The sequence below is a fragment of the Myotis brandtii genome, unplaced genomic scaffold, assembly GCF_000412655.1.
Source record: "Myotis brandtii unplaced genomic scaffold, ASM41265v1 scaffold45, whole genome shotgun sequence".
In the NCBI taxonomy this organism is placed as follows: Eukaryota; Metazoa; Chordata; class Mammalia; order Chiroptera; family Vespertilionidae; genus Myotis; species Myotis brandtii.
Window position 1 is genome coordinate 1,727,157 of NW_005367209.1, and position 20,384 is coordinate 1,747,540.

Here is a 20,384-nt window from a genome sequence, read left to right on the forward strand (position 1 = left end):
GAGTACCTAAAATTTGCCCTGGCTCAGTTGGAGTATCATCTTCCCTCACACCAAATGGTCATGGGTTCGATTGCCAGTCAGGGTACCTACCCAGGTTGCAGGTTTGATTTCCAGTCCAGTTCGGGTGCATATGGGAGCCAGTCGGAATGTGTATGGGAGGCAACCGATTGATGTTTTTCTCTCACATTGATGTTTCTCTCTCCCTTCTTCTCTCTCTAAAATCAATAAAAAAATAAAATTTTACCAGCTGAAAGTAAATACATCTGCAATACATAAAATATAAAAGTAATATAATATATAAAATATTTTGAAATTACCAAATATTATAAAGCTGTGAAAAAAATTGTGAGAGTAATTAACATCTTTTTTTGCCTCCTGGGAAATGAATCTTCACCAATTAGCATGATTTTATTTGCAACGAAAAAACTGTGTTTCATATATATGTCTCTGTGTATACTGATCTACGCTTTCAATCATCTCTAAAAGGCTTTCTTTTATTTGTTGCTTTTGAAAGAATTTTCATATTGAAAAGAAAGGTAAGAATTTAGAACATGTCCTTTTCTTCTTCAACCTCCATTGCCCAACCATGTTTTCCTTTTCTTTCATGCTTATAGAAAAATGATGTCAGTAATGTTCACCCACTTCCCAGAAAAAGGATCTATTGGATACTCTCCTATTTTTCTTTCTGGGGAGACAGTAATCACCATCTATTTAGGTCCTTCAACACTGACAAATTATAAAATTTTAAAATTATCATGTGTGGTATTTTAGATAGTCACATAAAAGATGTGGATTAATCCAATTTTCAATAATTCATATGTTGCTTAAAGCAGTTATTTGTTTCATTGTCTTGCTTTACTAATTTATACTTAAAGCTGTGTTGCAAGGAAGTGTTATAGAATTGGGAAATAAACATTGCTCATAACAAGTTGTCATCAAATAGCCTTGTGACTAACAAAATAAGCAGCAAGACACATGGTATTGGTTGACTCATTTGTTCATTACTCACAAATATTTTGGATGGTTGTATAGGTTGTTTTCTTCTTTAAAAGCATTTCTTCCTCTGGTAAACTTTATTTTACTGATAAAATGTGAACTGAATAATGTACACAGAATGGGGAAAAATGAATATTGGGAATGATGAATTATTGACCTGTTGAGTGTTGTATCCATTCATTTATTATTATATTGAAATGGTGAACAAATATTTAAAAGCACCTACTATGTGCCATGCCTTATGCTAAGCACCATTGGTCCTATTTGCTCATTCAATTTCAAGTAGAATCTTTTGTCATTGCCAAGTGTCACAGCCCCTCATTTTTGTCATTCTTGCATCAGAAAACAGTGGCCTCATGCATCTTTGGATGTTCAGCTAGGCTGTTTTGATTCCTCCCTCTCTGTATTTCATTTTTTGTCACCTGTATTCAGTTCCACTTAAGAATCTCCCAGGATCTCCATATTCTGGATCATTCTCAATTTGAGGAAACATATTTGATTAATTTAGTGCTTACAATTTTTAAATGTATCCTTTTCTTCCAGGAACTGGAGTTCCTACTTAGGAAGAAGTATGTGGGGATAGTGTAAGTGCCACCACTCTTCCAGGTCCTCAGTGCCGTTACTGGTGAATGCTGCCTGCCAACAGCTCACAGCTGGCCCCTTCTCTGAAGAATTACTCTCAGCCAATGGAAGCATCTCCACCAAGATGCTACAATCACAGGCAATGATTGACTCTGGAGTGCAACATGTTGATCCCCTTGTTGGGAGGCAACTAGTGCTCCAGGGCTCTCCCTGGAATAGGCTGAGACCAGACTCCAGCTAAACCCACATCCTTGCTGTACTCCTAGCCCTGCTTATGCTGCTGCCCTGAGAGCATTCCCTCAGTAAATTATAATTAGCCCAACTCCTGTGTCAGGCTCTGCTTCTACTTCTAGGAACCCAACCGATGACAGCAAGAATGATGCTGGGTTTTTCCACCCTCTGTCTGCCAGACTAGAATGTCCTAGCTTCTTCCACATGACCTTCCTCATATTCAAATATCAGACTCAATTAGAGTGAATGCCAAAGCAGACTCAGCAGCAATACCCAGTGAGGGAGAACCTGAAACAGGGGCATGTAAGAAAAGGCAATTCTTTTTTACTTCTTCTCCTCCTCGTCCTCCTCCTCCTCCTCCTTCCTCCTCCTCCTCCTCCTCCTCGACCTTATTCATCTGTGTGGCATTGTTAATCTTCACCTGAGGTTATTTTTCTCATTGCTTTTTAGAGAGAGTTGAAATGAGGGAGGGAGGGAGAGAGGAACATCAATGTGAGAGAGACACATCAATTGGTTGCCTTTGGTACGCACCCCAACCAGTGCCAGGAATTGAACCTGCAGCCGAGGTAGGTGTCCTTGACCGGGGATCAGACCTGTGACTCTTTGGTGCCAAGGCTGATGTTCTAACCACTGAACCATTCAAGCCAGGGTGAAAAGGCAATCCTTTTAGAATTAATCCTCAGGTTCACTAACTCTAGGAGCCATGGAGTCTTGAGGTGTTTGTTTGTAAGGAAGGAAGGTTCCGTTCCACAGACATGTGTTAAATCTATGTCTCTTAGTGAACAGACTTTCTGAGGTTTAGGTTAGCTCAGGAAAAAGGGTGAGAAGTCACAGTTAGAATTGTGGGTCTCAGGAATATCTAAACATAGTGACCATGGTGAAAGCAGACTTAGAGCTAGTCTTGCCTATCAGGAGCTGCGGCCATTGTGCAACAACCTCAGCAAGACCTCGCCTTCCTTATTCTATCACTGCTGCCCCACTTCCTGCCCGTTTTGGAGCTTTTCTTCCATTTTCCAATTGACCTGGGGCCACTATGCTATGCAGGTTCTACTATTGCACAACAAATCTTCCAGCATTACTTGGGTCCTATTTGCATGCTAACTATCAGAATCTCCCAGATTTCTGACTCCAAACCCATGTCTCCAGTTTAGCCCAGTTTAACTTTTCTCACCAGGTTTGAAGTTACTAATTGGCCAGCTTATGGATAGACAGCACAGGGGTCAGTAGGCCTCCCAGCAGTGCCTGGGGTTGGTGGGGGAAGTCACACAGTAAACAACAATTAGGTGACCATTCAGTAGGACTGAGAGTGGAGGCAAATTGCCCAGAAGGGATCTATTGGCAGAGATGTCCCATAAATTTGTAACACACTATGCTGATGGGTAAGTAGGAGCCAGACAGGAGTTTTTAACTTGATTATTGTAAGAGCAGATATTTGGGAAAGTGGGGAGGCAGATAAAGTGCCATTAAATTAATCAGAGAAATTGTAGGGGAGTAATTTTCACTATTATTGACCTCCTCTCAGATAACCTATAATTCCCAGCCTTTAGAGAGCCACTAGTTCTCTGTAGTGTGTTAGCCACTAGCTCCATGTAGCTATTGACAGTTACTAAAATTAATTCAAATGAAATAGAATTAAAAATTCAGTGCCTCAGTCTCACTAACACATTTTGATGCTCTATAGTCATATGTGGCTCATGGCTCTTCCACTGACAGCTCGGATAGCATATATATATATATCATCGGAGAAGGTCCTATTGAGCAGAGTTTTTATAAAAGCTTATTGTTTTTATTTAAGGGAGGGGATTTGAGAGGCTCATTTCTTTGGAGTCCTTTTTCTCTTTTCCAATAAATATGATAATAAACACACTTTGAGTCTCTTTCCTGGAAACACGTTATGGACGTGGTGCCAGATTCCTTCCATCTGTTGTCACAGGAAGGACAACTGGGATTTTGTAGTTATTTTAAATGCAATAAGATGTCAAACGCAGTGAAAATACTCTGTGTCCGTCTGTGTTAGGATTTCCTTCTTGCCCAGGTAGTTATTCCTTTTGTGTGGGGAATGGCTCTGCACAGAGGTAAACAGATAGAGAAAGGGAGTGGACATTATTCTTGTGTTTCTGCACCATAGAGTCAGAAGGGACCTCATGGGTCGCTGACTCAGTGCTCAAAGAGCAAGTGTTCCAGAGACAAGACATGGAAGCTGCCAATCTCTCAAGGCATGAACCAGAACCTCTGGCACAGCCGCTATTGGCAGCCCAGATTTAAGGGGTGCAGAATTTTAATCTGCATCTTAATAGGAGGAGTGACACAAATTGTAGCCAAGTTTACTCTATCGTATCCGGTGCCTGGCCAACAAGGAGAATATGATAGCATGGTTAAGAATGTGGAAGACTAGCTCTGTAACTGGTTAGCTGTGAGGCTTTCACTTCCTCGTCTCCTCATCTAAAAACTAAAAATAGTGATAATATGTATTACTGTCTCATGGAGTTGTGCTAACGGTAAATATGATAAGCAACACAACCTACAGATACAGATACAAATATGCATGCTAAGTACTAAAAAATGTTTGCTGTTATCTGTACTTGATATTTTAGAGAGAGGAAGGGAGAGAGAAACATTGATGAGAGAGAAACATTGATTGCCTTTTGCACACCTCCACTGGGGATCAAGCCTGCTATCCAGGCATGTGCCCTGACTAGGAATTGAACCGGCAACCTTTCAGCGCATGGGAAAACACCCGACACACTGAGCCACACTGGCTGGCTGGGCTATCTGTAGTTTTTTAAAGTTCCTCTGAGCCCTAACCAGTTTGTGTCAGTGAATAAAGCATTAGCCTTTGGACGGAAGGGGCCTGGGTTTGATTCAGGTCAAGGGCGTGTACCCTGGTTGCAAGCTACTCCCAGGCTCAGACCCTGGTCGCGGGGCACTTATAGGAAGCAGCCAATCAATGTGTTTCTCTCACATCGATATTTCTGTCTTTCACTCTTTAAAAATCACTGGAAAAGCATCCTCTGGTGAAGATTAAAGTTTATCTGAGGTTATGGTGGGGACTGGGAAGGGGATATGATAGCCAGGAGTAAGCAGCCTCTTGGAGAATAAAAAAATGAGTCTCACTGATTAGGCAACATAGTCCATAACCCAAAACTTACCATTTCCCGCTAGGTTTTGCTTTTGCTGAAGAGATTTTTCTCAGAATGCCCATAGTATGGAAGACCGATGCATGTCCTCTCATTCCTTCTCCTTACTCTTACTGGGCTTCTGTTTGCCATTAGTAGCTTCCTGTGGAAAGTTAGGATGCTGTGTCGTACTTGTTTCAATACAGTGGATGGCAAACTTCAAGTATATGACTCAAGTTATTCTCTCTAAACGGACACATGTGCATAAATGTATTGTCTCTGTTAAATTATATTGGATTACTTTTCATTTGTGTTATTCTAAGAAATAGTGCTGAACTCTTTTTGTCTTCCTCCTTAGCTCATTTATAAATAAAGCACTTTCTTAGCAAGGTAGTTAAAGGTTAAGATACTGTAATATAGAGTCTCAAACATAAAATGTGTTCAACAAAATAGATATTTATTTCTCTCTTCTTAATAGCCTAGGCATGGAGATAAGCTCTCCTCCACCACATAATTCAGGGATCCAATCTGAGAGTCATCCTCAAGATGTGGTTTCTAACATTCTTCCAATGGTCACCATTTCCAAGCAGTAGGAAGAAATCCAGGGCAAGCATCTCTACATCTTGAAGATGACCTAGAAGTTATACGCATACTTTTCATTAATCATTTAGTCACATGGTCACAGGAAGTAGTAAGGAGAATTATAGTTTCTAGCCAAGCACTCATGTGGCTACGAAGAAGGGATCTGAGGGTGGTTTTGATTGGAAGGGGGGACGTGGGGACACAATTGTAGACCACATTTGTTGCTGCTCAGTAAGATAACCCAACCTTTGAATAACTGACACACAATGATGACTATTCAGTTGTTCTTCCACACCTTTCAAGTTGTACCATAAAGATGTGCCTCCCATGTGCCAGGGGTCTTGTTCCAGCATCTAGAAGGGTTCAGCAATCGGTAGAAGGCTGTGTGTAACTTAAAGAGTCCTCAGAGAGGAAGCATAATTTTGAAAGGCATTTGGGGGTCCAAGGAGCTTAGCTAAAAGGAACTAAGATCTCTTCGGCTCAGGACCCCATCCTTTTTATTAACACAAATTGTCCTGAGGCGAGGTAGAAAGTACACTTCAAAGAGGTAGGGTTTCATTTACAGAGTCAGAATGGGGAGAATTAGCCTATGGCTGTTCAGGTGTTTGGCCAGTAGGAGGCAATAACATGTAAATTAAGATGCCCTGAGCTGTTTGGCAGCAAACAATGATCCCTTTTCAGGTTTGGGGAAATGCCATCAGCCATTCCCAACAGGTGACAACATATGTGACTCAGCCCTTGTTGAGTCCCCAAGTTCCATCAACCTTTCGACGAAACTCTTGCAATTATGACATGCTGGAATTGGCTTCTGGCACCCATGCCCATTTTTTAAGAGATTCTTTAATAAAATAATTTGACATTTATGGGTCAGTGCTCTGTCTCAGTGAATATTTGTCTGATTTTAAATGTCCCTTAGCCTTGTATTTATGAGGCTATGATACATAACATGAAGCTGGAAGCTACAACCCATTTATCAACAATAACTATCATCCATGCATGACTATTGCCGTTGGTACTGCCTCGGATACCAGATGATAACTGTAGAAGAACATGGGAGAAATAACTAAAAAGAATAATAGCAACAACAGCAAATACTTTCTTGATTCTTTTGAGAATGAAATTATATTCCATGAGATTTAAAGATTCCTAGACAAGTTCCATTGTCTGACCAAAACGTTTGTTTCTGGATAGGTTATGCCATAATAGTGACAATTTCCAAACACTTTTAATATACATCTTATTGATTTTCAAAGTCTCACAGCATCAAAGAATCATAGAATTTTAGAGCTGAATCAGGTCTGGGAAAGTCTGATTTACTGTAGAAAACCACTGGAGGTTGAAGAATCAATCTCTTGTGGTCATTTTGCCCAAGTACAAAAGAGGGTGTCAATGCACTGAACTATTTGGAGAGATAAGGGGAAATGCTGAGCTTCTTTAAGTTTGGATTAAAGTGTTGCACGTTGGTTGGGATCTACAGATTTTCTCTTCCAAGCATTGCTCAGATGGCATAATTCAGTTCCAGAGAGGAGTCTTCACTCCAAGTCAAGAGTTCTGACATGTTGTCTGGTGACCTTGATGGAAGGTACTTTTCTGCCTGCGTCTGACCTACTTATAAATTCTCTGATCATAGGATAAAGTACACAGTCATTTGTATCTGGCTTTTTGCAATCAACATGACAATTGTGAAGTTTATTAAACTTTTCTTTATAGTTCCTTCTCATTTGCCATATAGCATTCCATTGTAGGAAAATACCACAATTTATTTAAGCATTCTATTGCTGAGGGGCACATGGATAACTCCCAGTTTGGACTCTTGAACAAGTAGGCAATGAAAGAGAAGTCATATAAAAGAGAAGACATGCAAAGCAATGGCTTAAAATCTTTTTTTTTTATTCAAAAAGCTCTCCTCTTCTACTAAAGGAATATATTTTAAACTGACCCTCTCAGTGGTATTATAGGTTGCCTACCTTTACTTCAGAACTCAGAGAAAGCCCGCTGGATAAGGCTCCAGAGTGCAGCTCTGCCTTACATTTGCAAAGGGAAGGACAGTCTTTGCTGAGTTTATATATTTCATAACAATAAGCCTCTTTTCCATTTTAAAAGAACCAGAAATGCCACCATTCTCCAACAAACCTACTCAAATTAATAAATTGGAGAGGAAATGCATTTTGGCATTTTTTTCAAAGATTTGAATTTCAAAGGGTTATTATTATGCATAACTGAGAGAGGGAAATGACAATGCTATTTAAATAACCCTCACCAGAACTTCACTCTATGTCAGTGGTTCTCAACCTTCCTAATGCCGTGACCCTTTACTAAAGTTCCTCATGTTGTGGTGACCCCCAATTTCATTGTTACAAATTGAACATAATTAAAGCATAGTGATTAATCACAAAACAATATGTAATTATATATGAGTTTTCCGATGGTCTTAGGCGACCCCTGTGAAAGGGTCATTCGACCCCCAAAGGGGTCGCGACCCACAGGTTGAGAACCGCTGCTCTAAGTACATTTTAGACACAGTTTCAAAATGCAGACAGAAATTAGAAGTTACTATCCGGTCAATATTTCCTTCCAACCTCACATAGGATGTTTCTTCATAGTAACACACAGCTTCTCTAGACTAAAATCAAGGTTTGGTGAAAACAAAACATTACCTCAAACCACTGATCTTACCATTGCACTGTTTTTTGTTGTGTTTTTCTTCTTCAATGAATTTAAATTTTAAAGAAGCAAAACATCTGATATCCTATATCACAATAAAATCAATCTTCTAAGGAAGACCAAATTTGCTTTTTGAAAACAATGGTAAAAGAGGGAAATGATCCAGGCTTTCTGAAAGCCAAATTGGCAGTATTTAAACATTTTAAACGTATACGCTGTTATAGGCTGAATTTTACCCCTCCCTCCCCAATTCATATATTGAGGTTCTAACTGCCCATACCTTAGAATGTGACTGTATTTGATGATAGCCTTTAGGGGTGTTTAAATTAAAATGAGGTCATTAATGTGGATCTTACTCCATATGGTTGGTGTCATTATGAGAAGAGGACATTTAGACACAGACAGGTACAAAGGGAATGCCACCTGAAGACAGAAGACGGCCATCTACAAGCCAAGGAGAGAGGCCTCAGAAAAAACTAACCCTACTGGCACCTTGATCTCAGACTGTGAGCCTCTAGAACTGTGAGGAAATAAATTCCAGCTATATAAGCCACCCAGCTTGTGGTACTTTTATGTGGCAGCCCTAACAAATAAATACATATGCTTTTCACCACATGATTTCCATGCTGTCTGACATTCTATGCCACAGGACTGCTCATATTTATGCAGAATGATGCATTCACCAGGACTTTCACTGTGTGTTGTTTTTAAGAGTAAAAAAAAAAAAAACCCTCTTAAATGTTCATTAGTAAAGGATTCAATAAACGAATTATAGTACATCACATTTTTAAAATGCTAATGCTTTAAAAAAGCAAGTATTGCCCTAGCTGGGTGGCTCAGTTGGTTGGAGCATTGCCCTGTACACTAGAAGGTTTCAGGTTTGACTCCCAGTCAGGGCACATACCTAGGTTGTGGGTTTGATCCCTGGTTGGGGTGCTTATGAGAGGTGGCAGATCAATGTTTTTCTCTCACATTTATATTTCTCTCTTTCTCTAAAAATCAATAAAAACATATCCTCAGGATTTTTCTAAAAAAAAGAAGAAGAAAAGTATTGATATGTGTTGTAATATGGAAGATAGCCAAGGTGTTTTGTGTTTGTGTGTGGTTTTTTTTTCTTCTATTTTTAAACAGCTAAAATAGGTTAAATGACACAAAAATTTAATCCCATACAGTTTACATAGTGTTGTCATGTTTATGTATGCATACACAAACAGGGAAAGGTCCAGATCTGGGATTTTGCAGTGAGAATAGGTGTGATATTCTGTATGCTTCTTTGTTGTTTGAACTGCCCACACTCATGTTCATGCATTACTTCTGTAATTGTGAAATAGTATTCTTTTAGTAGAGTAGTTATACAAGGGGCTGTGGAGAATGTAAGAACAGAGGGATTCTAGGGTTCAAAAGTGGCCTCCCCGAGGAAGTGGCATTTGATCTAAGACCAGAAGGGAAACTTAGAGTGAGGGTTGAGATAAGAGGGGGCACTGGGCCAAGGGGAGGCAGAAGTTGGAGGGACAGAGGGCCTTTAAGGTAATGGAGGTGACTAAGGACATAAAGCTTAATGAGGGGAGAGGAAGTGAAGTAGTTAGAGAGGTATGCAAGGAGTGGACTCAGGGAGCCCTGTGAGCTGTGATAAGGAGTTTGTTTTTAAGGTCAATGAGAAGTCATAGTAAAAGCTTAGGAGAGAGAGAGAGCAGTATGCAATTATATTCACATTTTAGGAAAATTAGTGTGCCTGCAGGGTGGAGGGCTACTGGAAGGGGGACAAATTTAGTTGAAGGAAAACTTAGCTAAAAGACTTTGTAGCAAAGAAAGATGATGGTGGCACGGTAGTGACAGTGGGTGCGGTAGATATAAAAATAGCCCCCTCCAGATGTCTGTGTCCTAATTACTAAAGTCTGTGAATATGTTAGGTGACATTGCAAAGGGGGATTAGGATTGCAGGAGGATTTATAGGTGCAAATAAACTGACTTTGCGATAGGGAAATTATACAAATTGGGCACCGTGTACTCACAAGTGTCCTGAAAAGTAGATGAGCCAAGCAGAAGAGGAGGGTCATGCAGAGATGTGTATAAGAAACCATAGTGATGCTGGTTTTGAAAGTGGAGGAAGGATCCAAAGCCAAGGAATGCAGGTGGCCTCTAGAAACTGGAAAAGGTGAGGAATTGGGTTCTCCCTTAGAGCCTCTGGGGAGCTATGCTGATGACTTGATATTCACCCACTGAGAGCCATGACAGACTTCTGAACTTTAGAATGTATAATAATAAAAGGGAAATATGGTAATTAGACCACTCAGCCGATTGACCTTCCAGAGGTCCAGACGTCCTTCCTGACAAAGCTGGGGCCCGAGGGAAACCAGCCTGGGTCCCAGGTGCCTGCCTGTGAATGGAGGAGGGAAGCCCGGCTCCTGGGTGCCAGAGGGAAGCCGGTGCTGGCAGCCAGGGTAAGGAAGGTCTACTCTTGCACAAATTTCCATGCATGGGGCCTCTAGTTGTACTGTAATGAATTATGTTGTCTAAGCAGCTACATTTGTCGTAATTTGTTACAGCAGCCGTAGAAAACTAATACAGTGGGAATTCTGACAGATATATAGATGTAGTGAACATTTGGGGAGCAGAATGGACAGGAATTGGCAGTGATTGCATGTGCAAGATGATGGAGAAGGTGAAGTCAAAGTGGAGTCCCAGAATTGGCTTCAGCAATTTGATGCAACACGGCCTTTACAGTAAGATTGAGATATCTAGAGAAAGAACAGGTAGAACAAGTAGGAAGATCATGACTTAAGTTTTGCGGATGCTGAGTTTCAAAAGTGGAAAGAATCCAAGAGGAGACCAATCTGGAACTCAAGAGAGGAGCCTGGGCTATATCTCCATATCTGGGTCATTGGCATGAGGAGGAACTAAACTTATGCTATAGGATAAGGCCTGGTGAAGTAGGCCATTTGACTGTAACATTTAATACATTTTTATCCAATTGTTTTTTAAATTTATTTTTATTGTTGAGAGTATTACAGATGTCTCCTATTTCCCCATCTTAACCCCCCTTCAACCAGCTCCCACCCCATCCCAGATCTTCACCACACTATTGTCTGTGTCCATGGGCTATGCTTATCAATACTAATAAAGAGCTAATATGCTAATGGTTGGGACACTGTAACGGGTAACGACCAGGCCATTAGCATATTAGCTGGGGTGTTGCTCTGGAGACAGGGAGGAAGTGGGGAGGTGCCTGGAGGAGGCGGGACCATCCCATGCTGGGGAGGGAAGGGGTGAGAGCCCATAGCGCCCCCCTCACCTGTCCTTCGCCACCTACTGCTGGCACTCTGAGTGCCCCGCGGCCCACTTGCCAGGGGAAGGAGCACAATGCAGCAGGTGGGAGGCTTCCACTCTCTCCTCTGGCGCCATGACGGGGCACAGCCACCACATTGTTCCGGAGACAGGGCGGAAGTGTGGAGGCGCCTGGGGAAGGCGGGACCAGCCTGAGGCAACTCGAGGGACTGAGGGCGGGGCTTGAAGCAGCCAGAGAAGGCCAGAGGGTTTGGGGGCTGGGCCAGGCGCGCTGGAGCTCTGTGTGGACAGGTTCGGGTGTCAAGGCAGGGCTGCAGGTGGGTGGGCGGTGCCGCGTGATTTCATGCACTGGGCTCCTAGTGTGCATAAAGCAGCGATGAGAAGGAACTAGCAGATAGTGAGATCCAGCCAACTAAATGGGAAGTGCCTGAGAGATTCACACACTAGAGGACAGATAAGAAGAAAGGAGTCAGAAGCCCTGGCCGAGTAGCTCAATTGGTTGGAGTGCTGTTCCCATACACCAAGGTTGTGGGTTGGATCCCCCGTCAGGACACATACAAGAAACAACCAATGAATTCATAAATATGTAAAACAACAAATCATCTCTCTTTTCTCTCTCTCTCTCTCTCTCTCTCTCTCTCTCTCTCTCTCTCTCTCTCCCCCTCCCTCCTTCCCTTCCTCTTTCTCTCAAAACCAATAAATGAAAATTTAAAAAAAAGAAGCAATGAAGCAAGGACTAAAGTTTGAAGGCTGAGTTCAAATCCAAAGGATAGAAATCAGAAGCCAGAGACAAATACACAATAGGAGAAAAGGGCTCTAGCTGTTGAGAAGGCAGGTGCAGCTGGATCACAAGTGTGTGCCATACAAATGGGGACCGGGTACAAGAGTGACCTTTACTAGCCCAACATGCTTTGAAGCGGGTTTTCTGGAGTGGGAAGCACCTGGTTTGAACCAGTGACTAACCCAGTGATGGCGAACCTATGACACACGTGTCAGAGGTGACACGCGAACTCATTTTTTTGGTTGATTTTTCTTTGTCAAATGGCATTTAAATATATAAAATAAATATCAAAAATGCAAGTCTTTGTTTTACTATGGTTGCAAATATAAAAAAATTTCTATATGTGACACGGCACCAGAGTTAAGTTAGGGTTTTTCAAAATGCTGACACGCCGAGCTCAAAAGGTCCGCCATCACTGGACTAACCCATGGGTGATGTTCAGGGGCCATAAAGGGAAACCAGGTCATTTACATCTTTTTGGATATGATGACATTATTTTTTTTTAGAAAACAACTTTATTTTTAGGTTATATTATGAACCAATCTTAGGTGTTTAATGTTTTCCTTTGCATCCCAAATATGTGATGTATCCTATATAATAAAGAGGTAATATGCAAATTGACCGTCATGCCCTTGCACAAGATAGCCACCCTCATGTGGTCAAAGATGGCCATCCCCATGTGGTCACAGGATGGCCGGCAGGGGAGGGCAGTTGTGGGCAATCAGGCCAGCAGGGAAGGGTAGTTGAGGAAGACCAGGCCTGCAGGGGAGGGCAGTTAGGGGTGACCGGGCCAGCAGGAGAGGGCAGTTGGGGGCAATCGGGTCAGCAGGGGAGCAGTTAGGGGATGATCAGGCTGGCAGGGTGTGATTAGGGGATGATCAGGCTGGCAGGCAGAAGCAGTTAGGTACAATCAGGCAGGCAGGCAGGCGAGAGGTTGGGAGCCAGCAGTCCAGGATTGTGAGAGGGATGTTCGACTGCTGGTTTAGGGATCAGGCCTAAACTGGCAGTCGGACATCCCCTGAGGGGTCCCAAATTGGAGAGGGTGCAGGCTGGGCTGAGGGACAAACCCCCCGCCACCCCCCAGTGCACAAATTTCATGCACTGGGCCTCTAGTATTATATATTACCTAAAAACAACATAACTAAAAGCCTGGTGAATTTTTTGTTCCTGATTCTGAGACTATGATAGATGTATATCCGAGCAATGACATCTCAACAAGGAGGCAGTGTGGTTGGTGCCATCCCCACTGCAGTACAGTTCCTCAGAGTCATCTTTCTTCTACCAATGACAGGCCGATCATTAAACCTAAATTATCTGAACACAAGAAGGTATTTCAGAAGTACTTAAATATCCATTATTACATTTACCATGTCCTTCGAAATAGATCTGAGGGTAAGAAAAGAAAAATCTCCTCATGAGGGAGTCAGTGAGAAAAGAATCACTTCTGAGATATACATTAAAGGCACCATTTTTAATTCTGTGCTCATATCCTAAGAAGCCAGCTGTCCAGCGAGCTGCAAACCTTACTAGTCTAGTAATTGCATCTAGATTATAGAAGTAATTATAAGGCTTGCAAGTGTACCCCTAAGTTGTTGTCAGTGCCAAAGCTTAGACCAACATTGCTTTGAAGGTGAGAGGGAATATGAACAAAAAGATTGTCTACTAGACTAGCTCCAGCTCTGTTCATCTGGTCTCTGCCCCATCCCATCCTAAACATGGCCCCTCTCTGCCAAATATTTCCTCCCATGCACTCAAAGCTCCTGAAGTATGTCAACCTAAGAAACATCTAAACCTGTAGATAATTTTTATGAGTTTATTTGAGCCAAATTGATGGCATACTTTGGGTAGCAAGATCTCAACTGCTCTGGAGAGTAACTGTATGCAGTTTCTCTTATGCATCTGAAATTAAAGAGGTGACATAAGGAAGATTACATGAAGGTGGGAGAAAGCAAGGCAGGATAGAACTACAGGTTAATTAAGATTATAGAATCTCTTGCCCTGGCTGGTTTGGCTCAGTGGATAGAGCGTCAGACTGCAGACTGAAGGGTTCCGTATTTGATTGTGGTCAAGGGCATGTGCCTTGGTTGCAGGATCCTCCCCAGTCCAGGCCCTGGTTGGAGGCAACCAATTGATGTGTTTCTCTCACATTGATTTTCTCTCTGTCTCTCCCTCTCTCTTCCACTCTCTCTAAAAATCAATGGAAAAATATCCTCGGGTGAATATTAAAAAAAAAAAAAGATTATAAACTCTTTTGAGGTTGTCCATTTTGGGAGGGATCTGAAAAGAGACATTTTCAAAGATGTGTTAACCTAGAGGCACAGAAACAATGGGCACAATTTACTTGAGGCAAAGATCAGCCCTTAATAAAGAAGTTATGCCTGGGGCATGGCTGCCACATAATGGCCTGCCCAGTTGGGAATTTATTATTAGATCACCCCAAGAGGTTACTTTCCAGAGAAACCCTTTTATACCCATGATTATATCCTTATCCTTATTAGTATTATTATAAACTGTGCTCAACATAAAATTCACCATTTAACCATTTTTAAGTGTGCAGTTCAATGGCATTAAGTATACATACATTGTTGTGCAACCATCACCACCATCCATCTTCAGAACCTTTTCATTTTCCCAAAGTGAAACTCATTGAACAGTAAGTCCCCACTTCCCCCTCCTCCCAGCCCCTGGCAATACCATTCTCCTTTCTGTCTCTATGACTCAGGTGACTTACACCACTCCATGAATTTGACTACTTTAGATACTTCATATAAGTAGAATCATACAATATTTGTCCCTTTGTGTCTGATTATTTTACTTAGCATAGGATCTTAAAGATTCATCCATGTTGTAGCATGTGTCCCAGATATTTTTTGATAATTTCGAGTACACTGGAAAGCTAATACCTTTGAATTTATATACTGTAGCCCAAACTCCATTCAAAATCCCTGATGAGCATGCCAACATTTGGAAAAGTACAGATATTTCCCATCAGTGTATCACTGTTCTTACTGACTATTCCAACACTATAAATTAATAAGGAATGCCAGAAGTTTTAAAAATATGTAGTTACCAGGCATTTATATAAGAAGGTAGCCTTTGAGCAAGAAATTTGAAAATGGAATTCAGAGTCCTGAAATTGACTTCTTGAGGAGAAAAAAAAAATGCTAGTGGCTATTTCCCGGGCCAGTAAGCATGTTGCAGTCAGGAGGAGTTTTAATATCTACCTGCAAACCACTTCATTTTCTGTGTAAACATGAAGAACGTTCTTATCAGTTCTCCCCCCACATGCTTGTCATGGTGAATATTATGTGTCAACTTGACTGGCTAAGGGATGCCCAGATAGCTGCTAAACATTATTACTGTGTGTGTCTGTGAGGATGTTTCTAGAAGAGACTGGCATTTGATTTGGTGAACTGAATAAAGCAGATGACCCTCCCCGTTGTGGGTGGGCATCCTCTGATTCCTTAGGGGTTCAAATAGAACAAAAAAAAGAAAGGAAAGATGAATTTGCTCTCTCCCTGCTTGAACTGAGACATCCGTCCTCTGCCCTTGGACTTTGATGCTCCTGGTTCTTATGTTTTCAGACTCAGAACCGAACTGACACCATTACCCCTGATTCTCAGACCTATGGTCTCGGCTAAATTAACTACTATCTTTTCTGGTTCTCCAGATGGTAGATGGCAGATCATGGGACATCTTGGCCAACATAACCACATTAGCCAATTCCTATACTAAGTCCTGTTGGCTGTGTTTCTTAGGAGAACTCTGACTTATACAATGCTTATCCCATAAGCTGAGGACCTATGGCTAGGAGACATTCTAGAGAGTCGAGAAATAGGGGACATTTGTTTATGTTTTATCTGTCATATGCAGTTTCTTTCCATGCCTCCATCTGCTCATCCAATTACAAATCCCTTTCAGTGGATTTAGCTACCACAGAATTAGGTAAGTTTGCAAACACTCAAAACCTATTGCAAGTAATGTAGAATAGAAACAAGGGTGAAAAGGGTGCAGGATTAGAAATCTACCCATGATTCTAATGAACCTTAATGAACATTCAGACTCTCAACTGCCACTTCTCACCAAAATGGGCTAGTGCCATTTGGAAGCTGCAATCGTCATCTGAACATCAATCTATTGGATGGATTTTTAGTTTTATTTGAATATATTAGTATTCTGATGTATGTTAATTTTAACAAGTGCTTTGCTTTCAATTGATTTGAAACCCTCCCCATTGTGGGTGGGCATCCTCTGATTCCTTAGGGGTCCAAATAGAACAAAAAAAGAAAGGAAAGATGAATTTGCTCTCTCCCTGCTTGAGCTGAGACATCTGTCCTCTGTCCTTGGACTTTGATGCTCCTGGTATTCATGTTTTCAGACTCAGAACCGAATTGATACCATTACTCCTGATTCTCAGACCTATGGTCTCGGCTGAATTATCCACTAGCTTTTCTGGTTCTCCAGATGGTAGATGGCAGATCATGGGACATCTTGGCCAACATAACCACATTAGCCAATTCCTATACTAAGTCCTGTTGGCTGTGTTTCTTAGGAGAACTCTGACTTATACAATGCTTATCCCATAAGCTGAGGACCTATGGCTAGGAGACATTCTAGAGAGTCGAGAAATAGGGGACATTTGTTTATGTTTTATCTGTCATATGCAGTTTCTTTCCATGCCTTTATCTGCTCATCCAATTACAAATCCTTTTCAGTGGATTTAGCTACCACCGAATTAGGTAAGTTTGCAAACACTCAAAACCTATAGCAAGTAATGTAGACTAGAAACAAGGGTGAAAACGGTGCAGGATTAGAAATCTACCCATGATTCTAATGAACCTTAATGAACATTCAGGCTCTCAACTGCCACTTCTCACCAAAATGGGCTAGTGCCATTTGGAAGCTGCAATCGTCATCTGAACATCAATCTATTGGATGGATTTTTAGTTTTATTTGAATATATTAGTATTCTGATGTATGTTAATTTTAACAAGTGCTTTGCTTTCAATTGATTTGAAAATATTTTAGGACATAAAATATCACAGATGGTTTACAAAACAAGTGTAAGAAATCTGTGGTTCCCTGACCTGCCCCGTCATAACTCCAAGTTCTGCTTCCCAGAGGCCACCATATATTTTTTTCAGTTTGGGCCATTTTTTTTCCATTTTTTACATATGGGCCCAAGTATATGTACACAGCTATATAAAACTTAGGACTCTCCACCCTTTTATTTTCTGCTGCAATAGATAGAATTTAGTTTTATTATGTTATCTGTCCACCTTCTCTATTTTTTCAATATAATTCTTTTGGCTATTTTTGGTTATAGCAGTAAATGGTCCTTATGTTTTGTGATTTTTGTCACTGCTTACTGATGAGCCAAGACTTATATTATGATTATGTTGTCTTTCTATTCTAGTTTTTGGTTTTCTCAAAGTTTGTCTTTCTCTTTTTGTTGTAATGGGCTTCTTTAGAATAATCCCTTTTTTTTTAAGAGCTTACATCTTGCAAGGTTACATTCGTTTTGTTGTTTATCTTCAACTTTCCTGCTGCTTTGGGATGTCACACAGGCTCTAGAAGCCCCCTACCCATCCACCCAACCAGCCTACCTGTGCATCCCAGGCTGGTTCCAAGTACACGATTATTGATTTTGCCTAAAATTCACTGAAAGTGAATGTAATCTCATACTGATGATGCCACCTAAAAGTCAATACCAGCCCTTAAGAATCAAGTCTGGAGTTAGGTGAAATTCATTGGGGGTAGACTAGGGAGGCGGGATAAAGAAAAGCAGGGAAACCTCTGAGATTGGATAAGGAGTAAAGCTGATAGGCACATAACTCTTCTACATTGGTGGGTACAGGATAGTTAACAACTAGCATTTACAGCACATAGAGATGGTTTACAGAGAACAAGATAACAATGAGGGATTCTGTGCTCTGGTGGGAGATTCTACCCCAGGAGGCTGACTTTCCAAAGGTATGTTATTTTAGATGCAATATGACAATAGGCTCAGTTAAGTAGAGATCAACCTTTGTCAAGGAAGGTACTGGCCTAGGCCTTGACTACCCACCATGACTCACTTTTAGTTAGGAAGTTTTCATTTCAGACCATGTGGTTACTTTAGGTCTCTGAGTGTGTGAGGCTGCCATGCAGGCCTGCCCTGAGCTTGTCAGGGTTAGTATGTGGCCCCTTTTCCACCCACACTATCAAATGGTTCTGGAGGGTCTGCTAGAACTCAGAAGCAGGATGAGGTATTCCATGCCCTGGGTTTGCATGGATGCTAAACAGCAAGGGTCTTCCGTTCTGTGTTACGGGTTCTCCAGCCATCCCTGCTCAGTGACAGAGGTCTACTGAGTCTCACAAAAACAGTCAACATGTCCAGAGAGACACGAGAGGAGCCAAGAAACCTCCAGAACCTCACAGTTCCCTTGTTAGAGCCAAGCTGTATTTCTAGGGGAGCAGGGCTTTCTAGGAAGGACAGGGATGTGTCCAGTAGAGAAGGCAGATGCAGGGCAGCAACACGTCGCCCAGTGATGAAGAGCAGGTACTTGGAGGTTCTGAGTGTCCGGCTTTGCCAGTGTCTAACCTGGGCTCTGAGCTTCTGTAAAATGGAGATATGACAGTAACACCTCTTGTGCAGAAAAGAGTTGACACAGCCGGCCCGGGACTGCTAGCTAAGAAACACCTATTTGCTTGGAGGGCCCTTGGCAGCATCGGGGAACTTGGAGTTAGGAGGGGAGGGCTCCCATCATTCCCCGATAAGAATGGCTCACTGAGGCTGAACAGTTTCTGCAGACAGTATAGTTTATGCTGAACCCCTGCTTTCCTTCTGGAGTCTGAAGTTTTGGCACAGACCAGGCAGACGGTGCCTATGTGACACGTCCCCAGTTAAATCCTCAGCACCTAGCCCAGTGATGGCGAACCTATGACACACGTGTCAGAGGTGACACGCGAACTCATTTTTTTGGTTGATTTTTCTTTGTTAAATGACATTTAAATATATAAAATAAATATCAAAAATATAAGTCTTTGTTTTACTATGGTTGCAAATATCAAAAAATTTCTATATGTGACACGGCACCAGAGTTAAGTTAGGGTTTTTCAAAATGCTGACACGCCGAGCTCAAAAGATTTGACATCACTGACCCAGCCTCTATGAGCTTCCCTGGCAGACCTCATTCCACACGTGCTGTCACCATTCAGGGCTGGAGGCATTAGTCCCGTCCCGTGTGAGTCCACGGGAGAGGACCCTTGCAAGCTGTGCCTGCCTCCCTCCAGACTCGTCCCACACACCCTTTCCCATCACTGGTTTTGCTTTGTGTCCTTTCACTGTAATAAATCACAGCCATGAACATGACCATACGCTGGGTCCTGTGAGTTCTCTGAGCAAATGAAACCTGGGTGGTGTTGGGGACCCCAAATCAAGGGCTGTGGTGAATTTTCAGTGAGGTCATACACACTGGACATTTCGCACCATGCCAGGGACAGGCAGAGTCACATCAGAGAGAAGGAAGCATCCCCAACACCAGGACTTTGTCCACCTTTCCCCTGAGTATGGGGTCCTCACTGCTCTCAGAGTAATGACCATCCCTGGGGGCTGCCACTACAGCATGGAGAGTCTCTCTCTGCATTTAGTGTGAGCTTCACAGGATTGTTGCTGTAGGGGTTGGAACTGTTGTATATTTTCCTTTTCACTTGCTTCCTCTATAACTCTTTAACTCAAACTTATTGGACTATTGAACGGTATTTGTTAGCATTTAGGTTACAGGTGGATAGTATCACAGAATGCAACATAGGTAAATTAATTCAGCTGTGGGTTTCCTCACTACAAGTGTCTTATTGAAAAACAAGAACAGTATTAATTCATTAATATTTTCTTTTTTATACTCTCACTTGAATGGCATAGCAACCACTGGGAAATTCATAATCAGGAAGGGGATAGTAAGGCATTTCTGTTCTGGTTCTAAAAACACTTGGCTTAGCATTTTCAGTGCTTGCTCGGGTATGAATGCATGCAAAAGCACTCTTCTAAAATGATTTTTCTAAATTGTTGTTTTAAAAAAGATGGTCATAAAGTTTACTTAAATGTCAAGTGGACTCAGCCAACACATGACCAAATTATATTTTCCAATGTATTTTTATTTTCACTA

The 20,384-nt window shown here is 41.7% G+C and overlaps 1 protein-coding gene across 1 annotated transcript in view; it reads left to right on the plus strand.

Annotated features, from left to right (window-relative positions):
• PAK7 (p21 protein (Cdc42/Rac)-activated kinase 7) overlaps positions 1 to 20,384 on the plus strand; it is a 251,397-nt gene that overhangs the window by 143,842 nt on the left and 87,171 nt on the right. The gene's annotated exons all lie outside the window — the stretch shown is intronic.